Source organism: Corvus hawaiiensis, chromosome 3 (assembly GCF_020740725.1).
Source record: "Corvus hawaiiensis isolate bCorHaw1 chromosome 3, bCorHaw1.pri.cur, whole genome shotgun sequence".
Lineage (NCBI taxonomy): Eukaryota > Metazoa > Chordata > Aves > Passeriformes > Corvidae > Corvus > Corvus hawaiiensis.
The window spans coordinates 41,219,845-41,242,861 of record NC_063215.1 but is presented as its reverse complement, the minus strand read 5'-3'; the positions used below and the strand labels follow the sequence as shown (position 1 = coordinate 41,242,861).

Sequence of the window (23,017 nt, the reverse complement as noted above, 5' to 3'; positions counted from 1 at the left end):
GTCAGTCACAAAGGCGACACATTTAATTCTACAAAGAACACATGGAGAATAAATCACTTTCAGGCTTGAATTACAGTGCAGGAAGGATAATTACCAGAGCAGAACATGTACTTAGAAACAAAACTCTTTTGTAGAGCACAAACACCTGGAACAGGATTACACTGAAAATTAATGTTGAGTATCCAAAAAAAAAGTGGAATAGGATATTGAATAAAACCATTATACTATTTTTAACTATGCGAATTCTCAGTGGGGATGGAGAAGGGCAGCTTTGAACAGACTTCCAAAACTTACTGCAGTGATGCTAATGGTTCAGTAGGCATCCATTTTTTCCTCAAAGTCAGTGCACAGTTGCGGAGCTGCTTGTATCTTATTTGCTCCACAGTCCCCATATGCCTGGTAGGTGGATTTCATGCATGTGCAGTCTGGAAGGCTTGCTTCAGTTAGAAATGTATGTAAATCAGAGCCACTTATAATGGTTAAAAGTCTATAAAAAGCCTAAGATGAGCTTTGAGATCTGGGTCAACATAATTGAACTTTTTACATAACTGCCCTGTACCAAATTTTGCCGATTTTGTGTTCAGCTAACTCCAAACTGACAATTTATTCTTCTTGCTACATATATTATATTTAAAACCTGTACCTGGTTTAAAACCTAGCAATAGTATATACTGTGCTAATTAAAAGGTGTATATGACATTTAAAGTCTATCTAGGTAAAATAAACTCAGTCAGGTGATGTGATGAATTACTGCGTTTTTCAAAATTTTATCTGTTACAAAAGCTTGGTGTCCTTGTTCAGCGTGCTACTACATGTTCCCATTAACTGAAGGCACTTTGGAACAAAGGACATACATTTGAAAATAAGTAACACCTTCACTTTGGAGTCACCTAATCTGGATGAGTTTGTTGGAATGCAAAAGATAATGCAAAGATAATGCAAAGATAAAACCATCTAAGTCATTTCTCATTACAACAGATGGCTAAAAAGAGGTAGGAATTACAATATTATTCAGTCCCAAGCATGGTAAAGTCTTTTGTCCCAGTTGTCAAGAATTGTATTACTGCCCTTGAGCATCAAAGAATTTTAAAAGAAGTATGGGGTTCCTAGGGTTTATTTAGTTTACAATTACTGAACTTTTGCTGCAGATTTGTAATATTTTCTCCATAATCATTAGGCTTAGAAGCTTCTATTTAAAAAAGGATGGAAATAAAACTTTTCATCCAATAACAGGTCTGAAAGATTTAAAACTTCCTGAGTAAAAAAAACCCCATAATATAGTTTTTGTCTTTGAGAAAAAAAGTATCTGGGTTAATGTAAAATTTATGATATCTTAATCAAATTGAGGATTGATTTGGAGGAATGGTTTTCAGTGCATAGTTAGGCATTTTCTTCAGCACTTGTTTCTTATTATTTTCTGAGAAGAGGAAAATGGACAGCAGCTTATATATTTTGCCTATAGATGGAATAATCCAGATATCCAGAAATCACACTGCTGATCCAGAATACTGTGTATTATTGTTGATAATTACAATTTTTCTACTCAAGAAGAGATTGCTTTTTAGAGATGCATGAAATATTCCCATAAACCATCTGTATACCACTTTGGATTGCCACTAAATAAATGTATTATATAAATCTGCAAATCTGTTGTTTGTTAGGGAAAGCCCTCAGTAGGTTACTACAGGAGTTTTTGTTTAAAATAACTGACCTTTATTTATTCTGAATTATTCCAGAGGAAATTGTGGTTTTCAATGGTTTACGGTTCTTCTTTTGTTCTTAGTTTATATAATCGTAGACATGACTACTGTGATGCTTTAATGTGATCTAAAATAAAGTGATGCAATGCTTCCTTAATTCCTATTTCTTTGAAATACAGAAGAGCTTAGGGGAAAAATAAGGAACCCACTATTGATCAAGTAATTTCCAGTGAGAAACAATCCTGCATAATCCTTAGAAAATTACCACAGTGAGTTACTACCTTAATGTTTCAAGACTGAGCTCTACTTCTAGACTGACTGTTTCTGGTAAACTGTCACCAGTTTATTGCCTCTTCTTTAACCAGTGTTTATGGTATGGAAAACCAGCTGTATTCCCCATGAAGATACTTACAAACTGTGGTCCATTAATAAAACAATTTAATCTCTGTAATACCTATGCAGGGAAATGCACACAGTGTTAGCAACTGTTGAAGAAGGACAGGAAATATCTCTAGAACTACAATTGTCAGGAAAACGACAAGCCTACTCAAATTATCAACTATTCCAATAGAGATGTTCACAGTAGCTCTAGCATGAGTCCTGCCCTGTTCATTCTGTTGAGGAAAAACACCCTGGGGGCTGTCGAAGTCTTTGTTTTTGCACCCTGCAGACTGTTCTGAGACCTGCTCTATCTTTTAAGTACACTGATGTTATCATGTCAAGCTGTGACTGAAACATTTTCTATTAAGGCTGGAGCTAACACTATGATACAATAGATCTTTTCCATTTCTAGCTTCTGCATGTGTCCCTGTAGGCTGGAACTTTGCAACGAGGGCACTAAAATGGCAAACGGGCTTTGAGGAATGTGTAGCTACAGTGCATTGCAAGTCCTGCAAACCAGTCCTTCTTTTAATGTATAATTGTGGAACTCATTGCCATGAGATGTTATGGAGGTCAAAAGCAGAAGTAGATTTAAAACAAAGTAGAAGAACATCCCAAAAATCACGCTGAAGTAAAAGTTCATGTGTAGTTAATAAACACAGCAGTTGGGATGTAACTCCTAGGAAGAACAAGTGGTTTAGGAAGGTCACAAGTCACTCACTGCTGGAAAGCGGATGTAATCATTTAGTACATGTTTCTTACTTCTTGCTCCTGTAAACATCGACTGATGTTTATTGGTCAAGGTGTCAAACACCCATTCACCAGCATTTCAGCACTTGCAAGGACCAGCAGTGTGGTACAGAGCCATCCAAACAGGCCAAGAAGAAATGGGCATCAGGGCAGCATGAAAGCAAGCACAAGTCTGTATTGCCCATTGATTTTTCCTTCCATCTATCAGGCATTTCTCAGTGCACCACAGGAAAGCATCTGAGAATGCATATATCTGGAAGCACAGTGTTTTCAACCTGTCCAGAATTGTTACAAGCCTAATATTTCAATGGTCTTCTCTGTGAGGAGACTGTAACTCAGATTGAAGCAGAAATAACTGGTTGCATAGATACAGCTACTGAGCTGTGTCAGTCACCACAGAAATGGCAGAAGCTGTTGCTGTCCTTTCTTTCCGAGTTCACTTGCCTGTGGAGCTCAGTTGTGGAATGGCCTTTGTGGGCACTCCTAATCTACTTCTGCACAAAGTCAGCTGGCGTCGTTTAACCTATTGCTTAATGTTATTTTGAGCTAATCTTGGCTGACCTTTAGCTGAAGAAAATAAGAAACACTTGTATGAGCCTTTCTGCCAGCTCTGCTCTGATGGCAGTGCCCTCCAGCAGAACAACAGTCATGTCTAAAACATCCACAGATGCTTTCACAAAAGTTATGTTAAATAACTCCACAGCTCAGTAAGAGCTCAATGCCTGCACAGGCAAGGTGTAGTGGAGAAGAATGTGGATTTTTTTCCTTTTAATCCCTAAATTCGAAATGTAGCTATGACACACATAGAAAGTAGGATGCTTAGACTGGAATTCAGGACTGGGTTTTTTATTTTTCAGTGCTGCACAAGAAATAAAGACAGCAGGCTGTGTTACAGTCTTGTGACCAAATTGGCAGAGCTAGAAATCACAGATGTCATCTTTGTACTGAAAGATCATCTCACCAGGACTTCTGTTGAAAAACTATTCCAGAACCCGATTCTTCTGATTATTAGAAACATTCTCTATTTCAACCCTAAATTTATTCATAGCTCTTCTCCCTCTTTGGTGATTGCCATCTCACTGCCCGTGTATTTACGGACATCAATCATAAAATTAGAAAGGACTTCATGTAGAGCAATCAGGAGAAGTATGCTTCAGTAAACATGATCTGAAATTGAAAAAAGGGTGGCCTTATCAAGTTTTTTTTTGGTTAAAACACAACTTTCCTGTAATCACCTCCTCCCTGCATGAAAAAAAAAAAAATCAGATCTGGTGTCAGCTGGTCTATTTGAAGACAAAAATGGAAAGGCTACGCTCATCACTAGTAAAAAGTTCATTCTACAAACTTGTTTAGTTTTAGTAACACAGAGTTGCTTTAAAAGGACACAGGGCTTGCACATCAACAATCCTTTCCTCCCCATTAATCAGCATTCATAAGAATAGAACAGTGTGAAAATATTAATTTTTAAATAGGTATTTTACGTATTCTTTGAATATTTTACAACACTTACCCCCTAAAAAAACCCAAAAGCTAGCACCTTCTTTAATTTGCTACAAAATGGGATTTAAAATATCTTGATTTTTAAAATACAAAACTAAAACAGCAAAGAACCTTATAAAAGAATAGTCTGCTCTCTGTGCTATTGCCTCTACAGGTGTCCTACATTATTATTTCACTTGAATACTGAATAGACAAGAACTAATGTGCCAAGAAAAATGTAATAGGAAAAATGTCTGATTTTTAGAAAGCCATTACTCCTTTAAGGAAAATAGATTTAAAAAAAATTTCTTTCCTGAGCCTGTATCTGTTTGTTTGAACTCTAATGCAAAGCCTTCAAGTCAAAGAGTGCATCATATGAGGGGTATCCCCACACATACACACACAAACAGTTCAATGTCATGCAGTCTCTGATAAAAACCTCCTAATTGCTCACTTTTGGCATTTATGCATCTAAAAATTAGAAAACAGATTTAAAAAAGGAACCAAAACCTATGAAGATTTCAATGATGCTTAAGGAGCACCCTGTCCTCTCCTCTTTCCATACTCAGCATGGAGATCCCCAGCCCCCAAAGAAGCAGCTGGCTTTTCAATCTCAAGTCTCAGGTACTGATCCAAAGGCAACTCTACATTGTTGTCTCTGTTGTCTTCCTAGCTAGGATCTAGAGTGCTTTCACCTCATCTAACTTATAACAAAGATATGTTTGAGCTTATTTAAATAAGAATTCCACTTCAAGTAGAGCTGTTCCTTTGGAAGACCTACAGCACTGGGACCAATAGACATATTCAAGCATTATACAAAAAATGGTAAAAGTAATTGTTCATGGGACTCAAAATGAAATTGGTCTTAATATCTGGAATAGGACATGAAAATTTAGGGAAGATACATACAAGATAACTGAAATTAATAAAGGGATTAAAGGGAAAGGCTGTCTTAAGAGATCAGACTAAAAAATTTTCAACTGGGAAAATGCAGTGGTGAGACTTGTCCAAGCTTTATGAAATCATGAAGGTGGCTGAAAGGATGAATATAGAGCCATTTTTCATCAAATTGCAGTTTGGCTCATTCAGTAGAATTAAATTAAAACAGATAAAAAGAACACATTATTTTACAGTGGCTAGTGTATTTGTGGACTTGCTGCCAAAAGAGGTTGGGGAAGCAGATCCCAACAATAGGTTCAGACAGGAATTTGGTAAGTTCATGTACAACAAATCCAAAAAAAGGACAGTGAAAGGACTAGTCAAGGATTTACTTTTGTAAGAGCCACAGAAGCTAGGGGAATACAAAGAAAAGAGTTTCAAGAAGGTAGCCAAGCTTATATGCACTCTGTAAACAGTTTTTCCTACTGCTACTGTTTCTATTTGCTTTTCTGTTTAGAAAAACAGAATTTTGTATTAGCAAAACCTCAAAGACCCCCAAGGGAGGGAGAAGGCTATAGGTAGTGAAAAAAGGACAAAAAATGGACAACAACAAACAACAAATGATACAAAGGGAATAGTTACAGGACTGAAAACACAAGAGCTAGGGGAACTGGAGGAGGGCATGAAGCAGAGACACTCTGACATCACCCGTCACTTCTTGAAGGTTAACCAAGGAGCAGGTGGATGCTGCCCAGTGATGCTCTGCTTGGAGATGTGGGAGGATGATGAAATGAATGGACACAGGTTCCACTGTCATCAGGATTCCCCCATCCAGCTTCCTTCTTCTGGTGACATGAACAACCAACAGGGCCTGGGAACTGTTGATGAGGAGATCCTGAAACTTGAAAGGGTCTTAGTTAGGGAGTGTATAAAAAGTTCAGAGGGAAAAGCACAGCTGGAACTTCAATGAGCACTTCTGGAGGAGAGATGGCATTTCACATACACTCAAAGTACCTGATGTGTGCTAGGATCTCTTGCCACCGTCTGAGAAAAAAAAGATCCACAGTCCAACTCAGGGGGGCATCTTCCCCATTCATGTAGGTTCTTAGGACATCTTTTTCCCCTCTGAGGGGTGTGAATTGTAAAGGCCTCCACAGGTGAAAGTCACTCTTGAGTTACTAGTGCTGTTCCAAAAATGGTATGACATATTTAGAACAAAGGGAACTTACAGAGAATTTGAAAACTTAGCTAATTCCAGGTACAATCAAAATAGAGTAGTAACTATTTTAAAGAGAGAACTAAAAATTATGTGCAACATATCAGTAAAATTCTAATGTTTTCATTAAACTAACTGAATAGAAAATTTTGTTTTAAAGTACTATTTCATTCATTCTTTGCTGAAGTTACTTACCAGTTCAGAGAAGGGGATTCCAACACAGGTATTTCCCAATGGTAAGTGGTATACTTAAAGTAATGCTCTCTTTCAATGATAAATGAGTTTTTCACCATTATTTGTATTTAACTGGAGGATCTGTGAAGCATTTTTCATTGCTTAGCAGTTCAGAAACTTCTTTTATTATAGAGGTAACTTCATAAAATTAAGTTCTTGGGGCATTGCTTTCAGTTCTGAATAAAAAGAAATGAAAATGTTGCTAATAAATATCATCTATGTTGTCCATCTTCACTTCAAGCATCTTCTAAAAGTTAAATTTGCTGATGAATGAATGGCAACAATTCTAACATGATGCACAGAATTAGATTACCAAATTTGTGGTATCACAAAAGAAAGGTGCTTGTGACAGAAGTCCTATTTTTTTACTCTTTTCTTAGAATGTAGTTGAACAAAACACTGGACACGTTCAGACACTACACTGTAGATAGTTTCCTGCACTAAGACATTGGAAAGTCATTCCAGCCAGTTTCACTAGACTGTAACATAAGGATCCCCAAGGATTTGCTGAAAACAAAGACTGCTAATTTTAATTCCTATGTTATCAGCAAAAGTAACTGTTTTGAAACAGAGATACCAACACGTATCATAGAGATCCTACTGAAAATTGTATCAAGTAACTGAAGTGGATATAAATCTAGGCTGAACATGATACAATAGCAAATTTCCAAAAATAGTCACAGATGGGACTGGAATGGGGGAAAGAGTACACTTCTTTTATTACACCCTATGCATGGAAGCATGGGAAACACTGAACTGGGAAGAGGGGAGGGCAGAGAGTGGGGAAAGAAGTCTATAGTTTCTCTCTAGGAAATCTAGGAAAATATTTTTTGCCCCAGTTCCTGGATTACAGAACAAAATGAAACAAATGTCATATTAAAAAGAGTTTATCAGTTTCAGTAATACTGGACATAGCCTCCCTGCCAAGATCAGAATTACCAGGAAGTGTCCAGCACATTAACTACAAGGAGAGGTTGGCTGGTTCTATTATGGGAGTGTCCAAATGAAGAGAAGTGTTGTAAGACTCATTCCTTTCTTAAAACTGGGACATGGGATGAAGATACATGTCCTCAGAATTGAGCTTTAAGAACAAAATATCACATTGGAGACTATTCCGTGCCATGTCCTCCACTTCCACAAGCTGCCAAAATTATTATAATTGCTGAAGGATTTAAGTTACAGCCCAGACACTACAGAGTCTTGTAGACTGGAAATTGAATACTGAATTTTCCCAAAACTTTTTTTTTCATGCTGATGTGGATGGTGCACAGATGCAATAGAGCTTTGGTTTATCTTGCTTCAAAGGCAAACAGTAGCAACTGAAGCAGCAAATGGCCTTTGAGAGGCAGGTGAATTTGTGAGGTTTGTTGACCATCTTTTCATCTCTGCTATAAGAAATAAAAGAGGAATTACTTCAATAGAAGTCAGAGGGCCAAAAGAGGACAACAGACACTGAATGAGTGCCAATACCTGAAATTGTATACTAAACTATCTCATATTTGCTTGGCAAAGAGAAAAAATTTGCTGACATGCTTTCTCTTTCTCTCTTCCTCTCAGAAGGAAAACAGGATAGAAAACAAAGTAATGAAGCTGTGATGAAATGATTAGTTGATATTTGTTCCACTGCAAACACAGCTCCAGAGCATTTCATTTTTCTAGAGAAAAGGTGTGAAATGCTACATTTCAAACTCAGCTCAAATTCACCAGCCTTCTGCACCAATTCTCAGGTCAATGTCATAAATTTCCATTTCAAAATAGCAGCCTGTTTTTCCACTGTAATCCTTACCCAGTCTTTCTTCCCTCGCTCCAGTTACTGTGGTAAGCAGAACAAAATACTTGTGTAACTTCAAGCACATGAATAATCCACCAAGGTCAGACCTTGGTACTGTCCCTTCGTTGTTACACTATACCGTGTTTTTTCATGTCTTCAAATTCATTCTATTACAAAGAAAAAAGCAGGCAAAAAGGATGATAAGGGTTTTTTTATGTTGCATATAGCAGAAACTACATTTTGAAGTCTCTTTTCTCCAGGGCACAGAGTTCAGAGGCAGCCTTGAAACTCAAGACTCTATTGGGATTGTATACAACTCACTTCTTAATAAAGTAAATGCAAATATAAATTCTCTTAACATCTGACTTTTGTTCTGTTCATCTGCATGTTTCTTGCTACTCTTAGAAAAAACCCCAAACCTAACTGCATTATTTTATCATCCATGTTCAATGCTTGAAGAAGCAGACTTCATTTTGGGGAATCTTCCCTGTTACCCCTGCCCCAACATTACTTTTTGGACTGTTCTGTAAGAAAAAAAAAAAAATCTGTGAGGCTGAACGGGAGTAAATACTCAAGAGCAGTAATGTCTTGATTTCCCATCACACAATACTAATGGTTTCACAAAATGGTCTGGTCATTTGCTCCAAGTTTTTACATACAATATCGAAAAGCATAATCAGAAAGAGTCTAAATAATGCCAAAATGCTCGTGTAGGTTTCTTTCAATTGAGGACTGTTTCAAGAATTCTGACAGTTGTGCATGAAGTGAATTAACATAAACATGATGTTACTTTCATTGTAATAATAGTAACAATTTAATGTAATCAGTGCAGTGATGGAGTAATGAGTAATTGCTTTAGGAAAATGACCAAGGAGTCTGGAAAAGGCTAACAAACACTGTAGTCAATGAAGATTGCCTGCCTTAAGTATACATCAGGAATTAATGAGATCTGTCTCCACTATTAGAATAGTAGACAGAGACACTCCACCTCCAGGGCCTTTTTGCACTGAGGCATTAGTTAGATCAATTTACCTCACCAGACAGCTCTGTTTGGAGCAGTAAAGCACAACAGCCATCAGCAAGTTGTTGTCTAACCCCCTCCCTGGTAAATGAAACAGAAAAGGCCAGTGCTTCATTCAGCACTGCTGTTCCATGCCACATCACAGGGAGATGCACAGACATTACTGCTACTGCAAGAGAGGGGGGAGTTATGGGGGAAAAACCTAAAAAAAAAAAAAGGAAAAAGAAAAGCATAGTTCACGGCTGCTAATTAAGTTCAATCTTCTTGTGGAACCTACTTCTGGGGTGAGGTAATTCAGAGGATCCTCATTTGTACAACAGAATTTTCTCCTAACTCCTTCCCATGCAAGACCTGTTTATTCCTGCTTCTTTGGGTCTGAATGACTAAGCTTTTCCACAGTCTTTTTTCAATAAAACCCTTTTGCTTCCGCCCAAGGAACAGTTAGAATAACTAGCCCTTTGTATTTTAAGTTATTCATTAAAGTTAAATGGCTTTATCTTCAAGCTTGTCCTAGGGCAACTATTATAAGGTTAACCTTTTTATAGCAGTGAATCCAGATACGTTTCTCAATTTTCTCTGAATTTGGCCAGACACAAATATGTATGACTATGACTTGCTATGGTTTACAGTTGTAGCCTCAATACCTATTTTGATTTCCCAAAGCAGCACTGAACATTAAGGGGAAAAAGGTCACAAGCCATGAAAGGCAGTTTCAGAAAGACATGAGAGAATCTCATCATTTCTTTTCTTTTCTTTTTTGTAAGATAGAGATCCTCAATACATTGTCCAGCTATCAACTAGATTACTGTACTTAATTTGGTGGTAACAAAAAACCACCAAAACCACACAGACGAAACCCCAGACCCAGTAAGTTCCCTACAGAGCAATCTTGCTTAGCAGAGTCTTTACCCCAGCCACATATTTCCAACAGATCACCATCCCCAAATCTCTCTCAAATCTGGAGTGCTCATTGGCAACCTCACCTAGAAAGCAGATTCTTTTCTTCTTTAGTTTCGCTTTTCCAATTAAGCTCTTCAGAAAGCTCCTATGCAAAACAAAGAAGATGTGAAGCTCATATGTAAAACCAAAGGACATTTACACAAATCCACTGAGTACAATTAGGCAAATTAAGACTTAAGCAATTTCTTGTATCCATTGCTAAATGTAGTTCTTTGCTTTGGCAGTAAGAACCAAACATTGTTAGATTTAATTACTCAAACCACTACAGGATCATTTTAAAACATGCTGTTGTCTCTTCCACAAGATGGAGTGCAGTGATAATATCTGAGGATTTTCAAATTGAATCAATATATCATGTCTCCCCTATGCTAAAAAAACCCTTTAAATACATTATCCAAACACAGCAAGACAAATCAGAAGCCCCTTGTGGGGATGGTTAGTTGTGCCTATTTTATGGGGAGGAGTTCAGAGTGCATCCCAAAAAACAAAGTCCACAGGTTCTTTTAGGTCTTTTCTTTTGCATTCAAAATGAGCAGCAGAACTTAACAGTGATGAGAACTGAACTTAACTCTGACAGGAAATTGCAACCAAAAAATAGTGCTCACACCCACTAGTAAAAGAAAACTTAAAAATAAAGAAATAATTTTACCCAGTCAAGAAGTTTTTAAAGCAGACAGAAAGAATTTATTTTTCTCTGTATCCGCCTTGCAGTTCCCAGCCACAGCCTAGTGGGTGCAGGCCTGTCGAACTCAATCAAGATTGAGTTGAACTTCTCAAAAATCAAAGCAGTGTCAGTGCTTGATTGGATATAGCTGCTAGCATTCTGTTGGCATGCCATCAGCTGTCGGCTTAAGAGGTCCATTTGGGAGAACGAGAAGCTTCCTTATTCTCTTAATGGTCTGAGTTCACTTTGTGCAGTTGTGATCTGATGTAGAGAGAGACTTGTTAGCTGGCAATCAGGTAAATGCACTTTGAATAGGAGTAGGGATCATGAAAGACCCTTCCTTCAGACACCAAGCTTTGTAAGAGAAAGTAGTTTTTTTTCAGTTTACATCCTTTTATAGCCATTTAATATGATATAGTGAGTCTTGGCAATACGACATACTTATATATTAAAACAATTACTTAAAACTACATTAGCTACCCTGAACCATGTAGATTTTGGCCTGAAATGATGATCTATAGCTTTGCACTTCTCAGCATCAGTAGTCACCCTATCCCAGTTTGGAAGCGATATAGCTGCCAATGCCACACACTATGCAACCTTAGCATTGCAACTATATCCGGTTTGGAAGATCCTCCTTATAAAGTTAGCTGTATAGGCAGTGAGGCGACATAAAGGTTTGTCTTAGTCCTTAAAAATCACCTGGTGGAACGCTATATAATAAAGTAACTCTTAGAGATATATTAATTTTCCCTTTATGTACAGTACACAAGGACTGCAGTACCAAGAGCATACCATGTTTATGTCTCTGCCTAGCAGGAGGCTTGGCGCTCCTTTGCATTTGTTAGTCCTGCTCTTCAGCATCTTTTACCTGGATTTTTAAGCAGACGCCTCCAACTCTACAGAAACAGCCTGCTCAGCGCTGGGTGGTGAGAAATGGCACAGGGGGGCCGTCGCGGATCTGCTGAGCCCAGCCTGCGCCGCCCGCGGGAGCGGGGCAGGGGGTGGCGCGGCCGCTCCGCCAGGAAGCGCCCACGGCCACCGGGGGCGGCGGGAGCCGCTCGGCCGGAGCGTGCGCGCGCCCCCGGGAGGCGGAGCCGCGGCGCGGGCGGGGCTCTGCGGTGGCGGCGGCGGGCGGGACGGGTGGCGCGCGGAGTGCTGCCGGCGGGCGGACAGGCGGGGACGGACGGAGGGAAGCAGGCGCTGGCTCGCCTGCCGGCTCCTCGGTCCGCCGGTTCCGCGGCTCTGGCCGGGAAGCGGAGCCGCCGCCAAAGCAAATGGGGAGGCGGCGCTGAGCGGGCTGCCCTCTGCGGGAGTCGGCAGCCGAGGGCAGCGGCGCGGCGGGCGAGCAATGCCCCTCACTTCTTTGCTTGCGCTGCCCTTCCTCCTCCTCCTCCCGCTCCCGGCTCTGAAGCTTTTGTTTTCCCCGGCCGCTGCGATGGCAGGAAACTTCCCGGAGGGATGGGCTCAGGCCGGGCTTGTGCTGCGCCGGGCTCCGCAGGGCTCCGGCCACGCCGTGAGGTGAGGCGAGCCGAGCGGCGGGGTCGCGCCGCGGGCGCGGCAGTTCCGCGGGACCGGCTCCGCTCTGCCCGGCCGAGCGGGTGGCGGGAGCGGGGAGAGAGTCGCGCTGGGGACCGCGGGGAGCGCCCACGGCTGTGCCGCTTCCCCGGCCGCGGTCCCACCACCAGGAAGGCGTTCCAGCCCCGGGGATCCGTCCCCGTGAGCCAGGACTTCTCGGGGGTCGGCGCCCCGAGGAGTCTGCGTGGGCAGTGGCAGCCGGGCTCCCCTTCTCCCGGAGGGGCTGCCGGAGCCGTCGGCGAGCAGCGGGGGCAGAGCGGGGGCGGGAGCACTGTTGGAGCCGGGTGGGCGCGCTCGGCCGCGTCCCGGGGCCCGTGGAGCCGCCTGTGGGGGGCTTCCTCCTCCTGCGGCGGGGCCGGGAGCGGGGGCGGCGGGCGGGGGCCGAGCTTCCGGCCGGGGTTCCATCCCGAGAGGTGGCCTGGCTCCCACCGCCTCCCCGGGACGGGCGCTCCGGTACGCTGCTTAGAGGCACGGGGGAGCTGTCTGCTTGCTGTCACCTGCTCATCAGGCTGCTGCTTGTGCTCAACTCTTGAACCTGCTGGTGTCGGTACGGTGTGTGCGTGTCGCTCCTGGAAAAAAGAAATAGAAACGTCTCGCTTAGTTTTGATTGTTTTTCATCTACTTAAAAGAGTGTGTAATTTTTATTTGGTTGTTCCACATAGTTTTCGTCACTTGCTTTGTAAAAGTCAAGTAATACAACACAGCTTAATATATTTTTAAAAGTGTATATATAACAAAGCATACGATAAAGTTTTTCTTGTAAATCAACAAAAACACTTTTCTAAGAAAACAGTTCATTTACTGATGAGCTGTACTTGAAAGATACAGGTAACATAGGAATTTTCAGTGGTCAGAGCTAGGCACGGCTGGAAAGTTAGATCCGTGCCCAAGAGGGTTGTTAAACAAAATTGTTTGTCCTTACTGAAATGGGTAATGAATGTTTAAGCAGTAGGAAATGGGTTTTGCATAATGCATTTTTTGTGGGATATATTGCACATTCTAACATTAGAGCAAAGGTGTCAGAGGCATCAGATTATGAAAAGGGCACTTTTAAATAGACCATTTCTAGATAACTGAAAACGTAAAGAAATGTCAGGGAGATTTGTTTCAAGACTGGTAACAAAGAATAGCTGCGTATTGTCAGTTGTCAAATGTGGTTTTTTGTTGGTTTTGCAGTTATCTATTGTGAAAATGTATTTGCCAACATTGCTGTAGCTCCAGCATAACAAAATAGACTCACTAGTAATTATGTTCTTAGTCTACAGAAGTAAATTTGGTAATGACTAGTAATTAAAAGAAGAATAATTTTTAAATAACTTTGCTTTGAAGTATTTACTGCCAGTTCATCAGCACTCAAAAGTACAGTCTCTTAGCTGTTCTACATTATTTTTTTATTAGAGAGTAGCCTTACTGTAAGAATGTGTTCTAAATGTATAAAACTTTTTTTTTTTAAGTGAGAAAATAAGTGAGACTCTGAAAATTAGTAGTTCATATGCAACATCTGCCTACTCAGAGGAAACAGGAACAAGGCAAGATGAACTCTACGAGTTTCTAATTTTCTTCTTGTGTGCTACAATGCGTAGGTGACTTTTGTCAGGTGCTGCTGATCAGGCATTGCTTGTGTGCTTCATCATTGCATTTGCCACTTTTAAAATATTTCTCTAGGAATAACAGCAGATAAAGCTTAGAGAGGCTGTGATCACTTCCCTGTGGTTAGTTAAATGCATCCAAGACCATTTTCTGGTTCTGAAGCCGAGTGCTGTGGGTTAGCCCTTGTCAATGCTGCTTAACTCTCTTGCCTTCCAGAACAGGAAATTTTCATGGGAGACCTGTAGCTGGCCTGTGTTAGAAGGATGCTGTGCTGGTGTGTGGCAGCTCAGCAGTCTGTGTGACAGTGAATTCCATTTCCAGGGAATGATTCCTGGCATTGCTTGGCTTACTAGTGTGGACACAGTTTATCCGTAATGTAGTCTATCTGCAGGTAGCCTCCCTTAACTCTGTACTCAATCATAGTGTTCTAATTTTCCTGCATTGAGGATCTCTGGCACTATTAAATGCTGCTTTTCATAGTCAGCTGCTTAGAAGTACCACGGCTGCTTTCTTCTGCTTGTGCATGTATGTGAAGAGGGAGTAGGTGAAGGCTTGATGGTTCTCCCACTTGCCCATAGGGGAGAGGTAAAGAGGATCAGGAAAAGGCTTATGTGACTTGTTCTGGTTGCCTGGGAATGTGCTCCCAGGGCAATGCATGTCCATAAGCAGTCCTCATGGCTAGATGTGACAGTCCATGGCCTGCGGTCACATGGAATTTCCATAATTATTTTGTTACAGGTAGCAAGTTGGGTTTGGGGTTTTTTTTTAATGCTCTAAAGGATGTCAGACTCAGTTGTTAAAAATGAAGGAAGTGAGGCAAGAGGAAGTGTAACTATTATCTAAGGAATCCTACTTGTAGTATCCAGAAGTAGAGCTTCAGGTTGAAAATTGTCGGGTTGTGTTGCCTCTCATAGACATATAAAATACTTTAATAGAATGGTGTACTTCTTATCTCTGTAATTTGCTGGCAACCTTTTTTTTCTAACCTACCTAGTAGCACAGTTTGAACTTGAGTAGGAAAATTGTTTAACTATCTCATTTCCAGCTGAGGATAATACTTAGATACTTAGGTAAACCTGAAGTATGTGGTGGGACTTAATGTGACTTTAGAGCATAGGGTTAATGCTCTAAAGTACTTTCCCAAACAGGCAACTTGGCTCAGTGAAATTCCTGTTGATTTCATTTGAATGAAACCTCATAAAATATAATACTTAATATTGAGCTATTGCTATGTGTAGTTTAGGAGAAAGGTGAGCTATCCTTTTTTTATTTTCCTCTGCCTGTGAAAAAGGAGTGGTTCGGTAAGGTGTATTTACACTTAAATGCATGTTGGAGGTATCTGAGGAGTCCCACTGGTTTAAATGGCACTTTGAGAAATCTCTTGCATAACTGTAACCTAATTTACGTCGATCTAGATGTTTATTATACACAAGCTGTGTTTAAAAGAATATTATCAAGACCACATAAGCACAGAAGTGTTTGGAAATTTAAAGCTTTTAAGTAGTGATGATGTAGCCTTTGGGAACTGTGCTTTATACTATCTAGGACCCAATTTTTTTCAGAACGCTTTGCATCTCAAATCAGGCAACGAAAATTAGTGACTGGTTATGACTTTTGCATCTCTTCCTGGATTTTCTCCTACTTGGAGTTACTAAAACAAGGCTTGAACTGTGTTGATTAGATATGACATGGTGTCATACAATAATTGTGGAGAAAGCAAGGTTTTGAACACTTGTTCATGTTGATGAGCAATGCACCTTCTGAAAGAATCCAGAGATGGATTCTCTGTGGATAGGTAGTATTTAGTCACGTAGATAAAGCCAATGTCACAGGGTTTAATTGAAGTCACAGGGTTTAACTGCTACTTCTCAAGTCTTCAGAGCTTGACTTTCAAACCTTAGATTTTTAACATAGTTTGTGGGTGTGTAATTTTCCCAGTGCTTTTTTTTTTTTACTCCTAAAAGAAATAGAAGCAAAAGGTATATTTTTTCCCAGGGTATCTTTGATCATTCTGATGTCATTAGTAGAATGAGAACCTGTAAATGCCAACTCAGGCTGTAACTGTCTAAAATGTAGCGGTAGGTCATAATCCATAGGTGGATTGACAATGAAGGGAGATATAACAGATGTATAAAATATGCTGAAATAACCCACATTGCCTCCTAATTTTTATGTAATATAATATAACTGACTTGAAGAGGATGGTGAAGCTTTGAAGCACAGTTTCTGTTCTGTTGGCCACAATGAGATGCTCTTTGGTGACTTCACTGTTGTTTTCCCTGCAGTATTCTACTTACCTGTTTCTTTCTGGGCTGTCTTGTTGCCCAGCTGCTTTCTACATTTTTCTGCCACATACTTTTCTTTTTTGATTTATTACATAATTTGTAGTTGCTAGTCACTTCATTTATCCTAATCTAGTGTGCAGCCCTATAGTTGCATGGGTCAGGTCAGCTGGCCAAGGAGATCAGGCCTAGAAAGCAAAAGGGAAACTGGCTTTCAGATCCAGTGCTTGGGTTTTACAGGCTGTAGTGAGGAAGTAATTGCTGTTATAACCTGAGTGAACTGAGGCTGGGGCACAGAACAACAGAATAATTGAGATTGGAAGAGACCTCAGGAGGTTACACAGGCCACCACTCTGCTCAGTGCTGAGTCTGGTTGAAAGTTAGATGAGACTGCTCAGCGTCATGTGCACTTGAGTTTTGAATATCATGAAGGATGGAGATTCCAAAGCCTCTTTGAGTAACCTGTTCCAGTGTTTGACCACTGTCACTTTGAAGTTTTTTTCATAAAGCCTAATTGAAGTTACCGTACTGTATCTTTGTGTTCATTGTCCTTGTCCTTTGCTGTGAACCTCCAAGAAGAATGAGGTTCTTGAGCTCTTAAAAGCAACAGATATTTTTCTGATGCTTAATAATACACTTTCTGCTAGGAATATGGCTAACTTTTGCTAAGCACATAAAAAACAGTTCTGTTCCAGCCGTGGTTACGCACTTTATTCAATAACAGGCTGATCAAATCAGTTGAATTACTTTTTTGTTTATGGGGGCAAAATAAAAGTCTTCTGCTAGCCTTGCTTTTTGAAACAGATTAGATGTTTGAAATTTCTCCTTTCTCACACATGATCATGCATTGTATTTTCAATCAGATGACTGCCTCATTGTGTGTAGTGAATAGATGCTGGTGGTTTAGGAGATAAATATAAGTCTTCAAGCTTGGCTTCTGAAAGCCAGCTATGTCATCCTGTGATTTTTTTTTTTTTTCCACCTTATTAGGTGTGTGGACCCCCCACATGGCAAATTTAAACCTGCTGACTACCGGCTACTTTTGAGGGCTCTGTTAGAAATGATCTGCAGAGTACTACACTGACAGTGAGGTAGTCTCAACTAGCCTTTCAGGCACAGTCAGTGGAGAGAAAAATAAGCGTGTTCAGAAGGTAGTTTATTCTACCTATGGCTGTGTTATTTGCTCAGTGTCTCTCTGCTTTGTATCGTTAGTCTCAATGGGTCTTTTAGCCATTCTATCCAGCTTTCAGGACAGCTACATTTAGGCAAGGTTAATCCTTAGTGAGCACTTTTCCAGTCCTGTATTTTCTTGTCATTGCTCCATATATGATCATGTGTCTTAATTGCAGCCTATTCTGAATGCTTAATAATTAACTTCAATGTGTGTTTCTTTTGTGGTGATGTTCATCTCTGTATCTCAGTTCTTCAGGAAAATTAAATGATCTTCATTACCCTGCTGTATTGTGCAAATTATCTCCCCTTTTAAAAAGGCAAAAAAGTGATGGGGCGGGGGCAGAAAAAAGCGATAAGAAAAATTTCACAAACAAGAGGTGTTCAGTTTTGATTGCTTTGGGCACAAGAGGAAAACTGTGCAGCAAAGCAGAAGAAAAAGCTTGTGTTTTTAATGCAGATTGTAAAATAACCCTGTCTTTCTAAAGCTGTCTTAGAACTTCAAAACCTGATACTTAGAAGTGGTTATTGCTACAAGTTTTCCACATCAGTAGTGTAATTCATAAAATTATCCTTTTCAAAGGATTGTACAAGGTTCATTGTGTGTAATGATAGAAAGAGACTGATATCTTGTGAAGAATAGAGATGACTTTCTTTTTGCCAAAGACTTTAAATGTAATTTGAAAACACATTATATATGTTGATTAAGTTCTTATTTTCAGTGGATAGTACTCCAACAAGCCTTTTATTACTTGATCATTTTGATTTTGACTCTTCTGTCAGTTGTCACTTCTGAATTTTTTCTAGACCGTTTTCTTGAGTCTTACAAGAGACTTGTGGATGTGTTTAAAAGCATTGAACATATAATGCACATGATATTTTGATATTACTGTGTGTGTATATGCTTTTGCATATATAAACTCCGAAGTGCAGATAATGATTATAAATTGTATTCATATCCAAATTTCCAGTGCTTTGTCCTATTGCCAAAATGGCTTTAAGAACCAAAGTAAATCTCCAAACAAAAATCCAAACTTCCCACGTCTAGCCAAAGACGCGTTATGAAACGTTGAAGAAATGTGTGTGCTGTATCTGTGCTTCCGTTCTCTCAACAGTGCACACATGACCACTAGTACCTCAGACCTTCTTATGCTTGCATTGAGTACTCTGGAAAAATTATGTGGCCTGGAAAGGAACTACCTCGTTATTTTTGAAGCAGAATCAACTGACTTGCAGTGAGGCCTCCCACCACATGCTTTATTTCTGGTTTGAAGGGTTCATGAGTTGGTAGAGCTGAGAAAAGCTAATTCCATCCTTTACATGACTGAATTCATTCAGCATGTCTGCTCAAGCTCCAAGTGTGTCACTTATGATAAGGAGGTGACATTTAAAAGAAATTTGGCAGTATTTAATAATGACTCATAAAGGCATGTTGAGAGTATTTCTAACAGGGAGAAGTTGTACTATGCACTACTGATACTGGGACATCTGCATCTGCCGTTAGAAATTTCCATTGTGTTTATTACGGGGATGGGGTTGAGTGCATTTGCTGACTGAAGTTAGGAGTGTTTTCCCTCCCCATTCCCTTCATTTTGATAAGAAGGCAATTTCCAACTGCATTCATCTTTTCTGGAAATATCAAATCAAAGCATGAAATGCCAGGTAATAGCACTTATGCTGTTAAACTCCTAGATCCAAATGAACCTGGATTAAATGTGTGTTTTCAAAGCCACCACAAATGATAGACTTGAAAAAGCATCTTCATGGTACACTGACAATACAGTGATATACTTCAGGCTATTATCAGCAAGGCCAAAAATGTAATAGCCCTGGAATATTCCCTCTGTTTTTTTCACTGTTTGCAAAGTCTGTCTCTGTTCTTGGATATGCAGCTATTTGAATAAATAATCAGATGCTTTGTTTCTTGATGCTGGTATAAATGAGTGTGAATTAGGCATTGGGTCAGAGACTGACCAGTCGCTTTGGTGATCTTCCAAGATTCCACACTTCTGAAAAGATGGGAAAGATGGGTTATGTTGATTCTGTTATGATGTTTCATGGGATCCTGGCAAGCTCCAGAGCACACTTAGGATCCCAGCATCTTAACTCCAGGAAGAGGGGCCCTGGTGAATCACTTCTTGGGGGGGGCTGGTGTCAGCTGTTGACAAGACAGTTTCTGTAGTTTGCTGAAACTACAGAATTGTGGAATGTACCTATTAAGCATAATGTAACTCTTACGTAGAAGCATGAGTCAGATTTTCAGGCAGACATATGCAGACCATTGCAGATAGCTAGAGGTGTTCATATACAGTACTGTTACGAAACAAGAGAAATAAAATAGATACATGAAATTATTTAGGTGAATTCACTTTCCAGAAATGCATGTTCTGTCTGACTGCTGAGTAAGCTTATGTGGTTACCTCAAAGCTGTGTTGAAATTAGGTGAGATCAGTCTCAGCCCTAGTAGGAGGAAAATGAGAAGGGGGGTGGTGTGTCTAAAACCAGATGCTGGTAAGGAAACATACTTCTCTAAAGTCTGAGGTTGGGATTTCATGTTGATAAGCACTTACCAAAGTTGCCAGACATTGCAAAAGGCCTACCCAGTTCACTGCTCAGCCTGCTCAAATCTCTCTGCAGTTGCTGTCAGCAGGTCAGGCAGTGTGGACTTGTGTGCCACCACTGTGCAGCAGAGTCACACAAAGTTATGCCGAACTGAAATAGTTCATTGCATGCCAGAGTTATTTTTTCTGTAGACTAAAGACTGGCTTGCTGTTGATGAGTCTTTGAGATACAGGCAGTGGTGGTTTTATTCTACTTAAGCAGATATGTAGAATATCCTTTGCAAGGTTGAAGTTGCTGAATTCATGCAAAACGGTGTATGCTTAAGATGCATTCTGTGATTTTAAGTTGTATTCATTCATCCTGGTCATAAAAGGTCTGATGTTATCCAGTTTCATTGGGAAATTGCTAGTCGCCCTCCAGTTCTTCACCTGGATTTCATGAATATTTGAACCTGTGATTTTTACACTCTTAATGTTTAAACATTACTGTTGTGGACTGGATTTTTAGTTTAGTTTGTATAGATGATCTTTATAGTTTTAGATGTAAAAAGTTGAACATTTTTTAAGACAAATGGCTCTACTTTGTAATGTGATCAACTTTTATCAGGGTTTTTTTGGCTGTCATTAATGGCATTGCATCCTAGGTCTTGCAAATTACTTCTCTTAGAAAAATCTTCAGAGAATTGATTGACCATGTGCAGTTCTGAAGGCCTCTTCAGCTGGCCATGGTGGAACAAAGATGAAGTGTTTTTATTTCTGAAACTCTTGGTGGAAGATATTCTCAGTATGGGAACCAGTTTTTCAAAGTAGAGCAGTGAGAATTTGCGTGTGTTTTAAGGACATTATTGCCTTTCCAGATTCATTTATACGCTCAGTAATCACGATGACTGTATGCCATTTAAAATATAAATGGTTTTGAGCCTATTTCCGGTGTACGGGAGGATATGGTTTGAGAATTTAGCTTTCTGCAGCCAGATGGATTATAGTGTTGCTAAGGAAACCGACTATAAATGAAGTGGCAACTGGGTGTCCCTAGAATATCATACTGCTTGAAGCTGGTATTTTAAACTCATTTGGGTGGGTAGCTAGATGATGTGATGAGGAGTTAATTTCCTGTGTTTTATGGTTCGTTAATTTTCATTGCTTTATTAGTATTTATAAAAGGTACCGTAACTTCCCACTCAAACTACCTGGCATGTGGGTCACTGAACAAAAATATGCTATGGAAATTAGAAAATGGGCAGAAGCTGTACAGTGAAACAGGTTCTAAAATAATCATTGAAACTACTGACCAGTGGATAGATAACAGTGTATAAAGACCTGGCAGCAGTATGGTCTGACTGAGAAACTGAGATGAGGAAGTAATCTGAGTTGCCTTGTAGTACTTGGGAAAGAACAGAGCTTCTGCAGACCTGGTGAAGTTACAGGTTTTGAACTTCATATATAAACATCTGTATTATAGCTTTTTGATGTACATACATGAAGCTGCTCGGAGCAAGGGCATTGTGATTTTGATACTCGCTCTGCCCAAGAAGATACTTGGCTCTTTTTTCCTGGTGCTTTTGCTGAAAGTGTATCAAGTTTCCAGACCAGGGTTATTGACTGATAGAGCAGAGGTGTTTTTTTTTCTTACCAGTGAGAAGGGCAAGCATACCTGAGCCATTCTAGCTAAGCATGCAGCTAATAGGGATAAAGACTTAAGTAAGCTGAGCCTGCAGGACAGACAGCAACCTCTCCTATTGGCAAGGTGGACTGGGAGGACAGGTAATGGTTCAGTGTGTGGAGCTTCAGAAACTTGCCTTAGCTAATTCTGTAACAAGAAGGAGCTCTGGAGAGCACTTGGTAAGACTGAAAATGGTAAGAACTTGCCAAGCAAAGGTAGTTTGTGAGCTAAATATAAAGTGGAAGGCTAAGGAAGGTTTTCAAGTATGTACAGGTTGTTGGTAGAATTTCCATTCTATGTGTTGTGAATTGAAATTAAACTGTGTTCAGTAAAACACATTCTGGAAAATGTGTCATTGTTCCAGCAGTGTTAAACCTTCCCAACATGGAGCGTTTGAACTGTTATTTAGAGTACGTTTGAGAGAACTGTTTCTGGTCTTTTCAGCCAGGTAGGCAACAGAGGTCTCTGTGGAGATGGCCTTAAGTGCACCATAACTTTTCCCTCCATGATTGTCAAATGACTGGATTTATTGTATTTATATGAGTACTGTCAGTTTGCATATGGATCAAGATCTGCCACAGTCTTTTTATTGGAACAGTAACTAGGCACAGACTAGAACTTCATAGCATGTAAAACTTGACTTGTCCTCTTTAATTGCTCCTTTGCTGAGGGGCTTTGGAACTGAGCATATTCAATTGTCCTGCTGGCTGTTTGCTGCTGGTGTCTTGAATTTCTCCTATAAGTCGCTCATTGTGTGGTGGAAGAAGCAGTAGGACCCGTGAGAAAGCTGTCGATAAAGAGCTTTTTTCTTTTTTTCTCCTGAGTTGGAAATAGAGCAGAAGCATCACTTCTGATTTTTACATGTATTGGGTTTTGATGTGTTGTGCTGAATAATGTTAATTTCAGCAGTATTATTAAGGTTTATAAAGAGATTTAGACAGAACATAGAGGCAAGGGTTTAATTTTCTGATCTTGTGGTGGATATCATTGTACTTGTTTTCCTATAAATCATGCCCATAACTTTGAGTTGTTTCTAACTTTTGTGGGTTTTGGTCTTTTAAAAAGTTGATATGAGTCTCTTAGTCTGAATTTTTCAGCTGTTACTGAGTAGCCGTAAT

The 23,017-nt window shown here is 40.0% G+C and overlaps 1 protein-coding gene and 1 long non-coding RNA gene across 8 annotated transcripts in view; one reads left to right on the top strand and one right to left on the bottom strand.

The window, feature by feature from the left end:
* On the bottom strand, positions 1–12,106 carry LOC125323650. 4 transcript variants are annotated; one of them, XR_007202600.1, is made up of 7 exons: positions 11,927–12,106; positions 11,041–11,316; positions 10,415–10,476; positions 8,426–8,577; positions 6,601–6,815; positions 6,204–6,373; positions 1–6,090 (listed from the first exon to the last, which is right to left on the bottom strand). It is a non-coding gene; the product is annotated as an uncharacterized LOC125323650 (long non-coding RNA). The 4 variants fall into 4 exon arrangements; XR_007202602.1 differs by having other exon boundaries at positions 1–6,084; XR_007202599.1 differs by having other exon boundaries at positions 1–6,373.
* A 115-nt stretch (positions 12,107–12,221) lies between these two features.
* Positions 12,222–23,017, top strand: part of GPR63 (G protein-coupled receptor 63) — a 29,535-nt gene continuing 18,739 nt past the window's right edge. For 2 of the 4 annotated variants that reach the window (XM_048298257.1, XM_048298262.1), the window contains exon 1: positions 12,222–12,576. The gene's annotated coding sequence lies outside the window, so the exon portion shown is untranslated. The other 2 variants (XM_048298261.1, XM_048298259.1) reach the window with 2 other exon arrangements.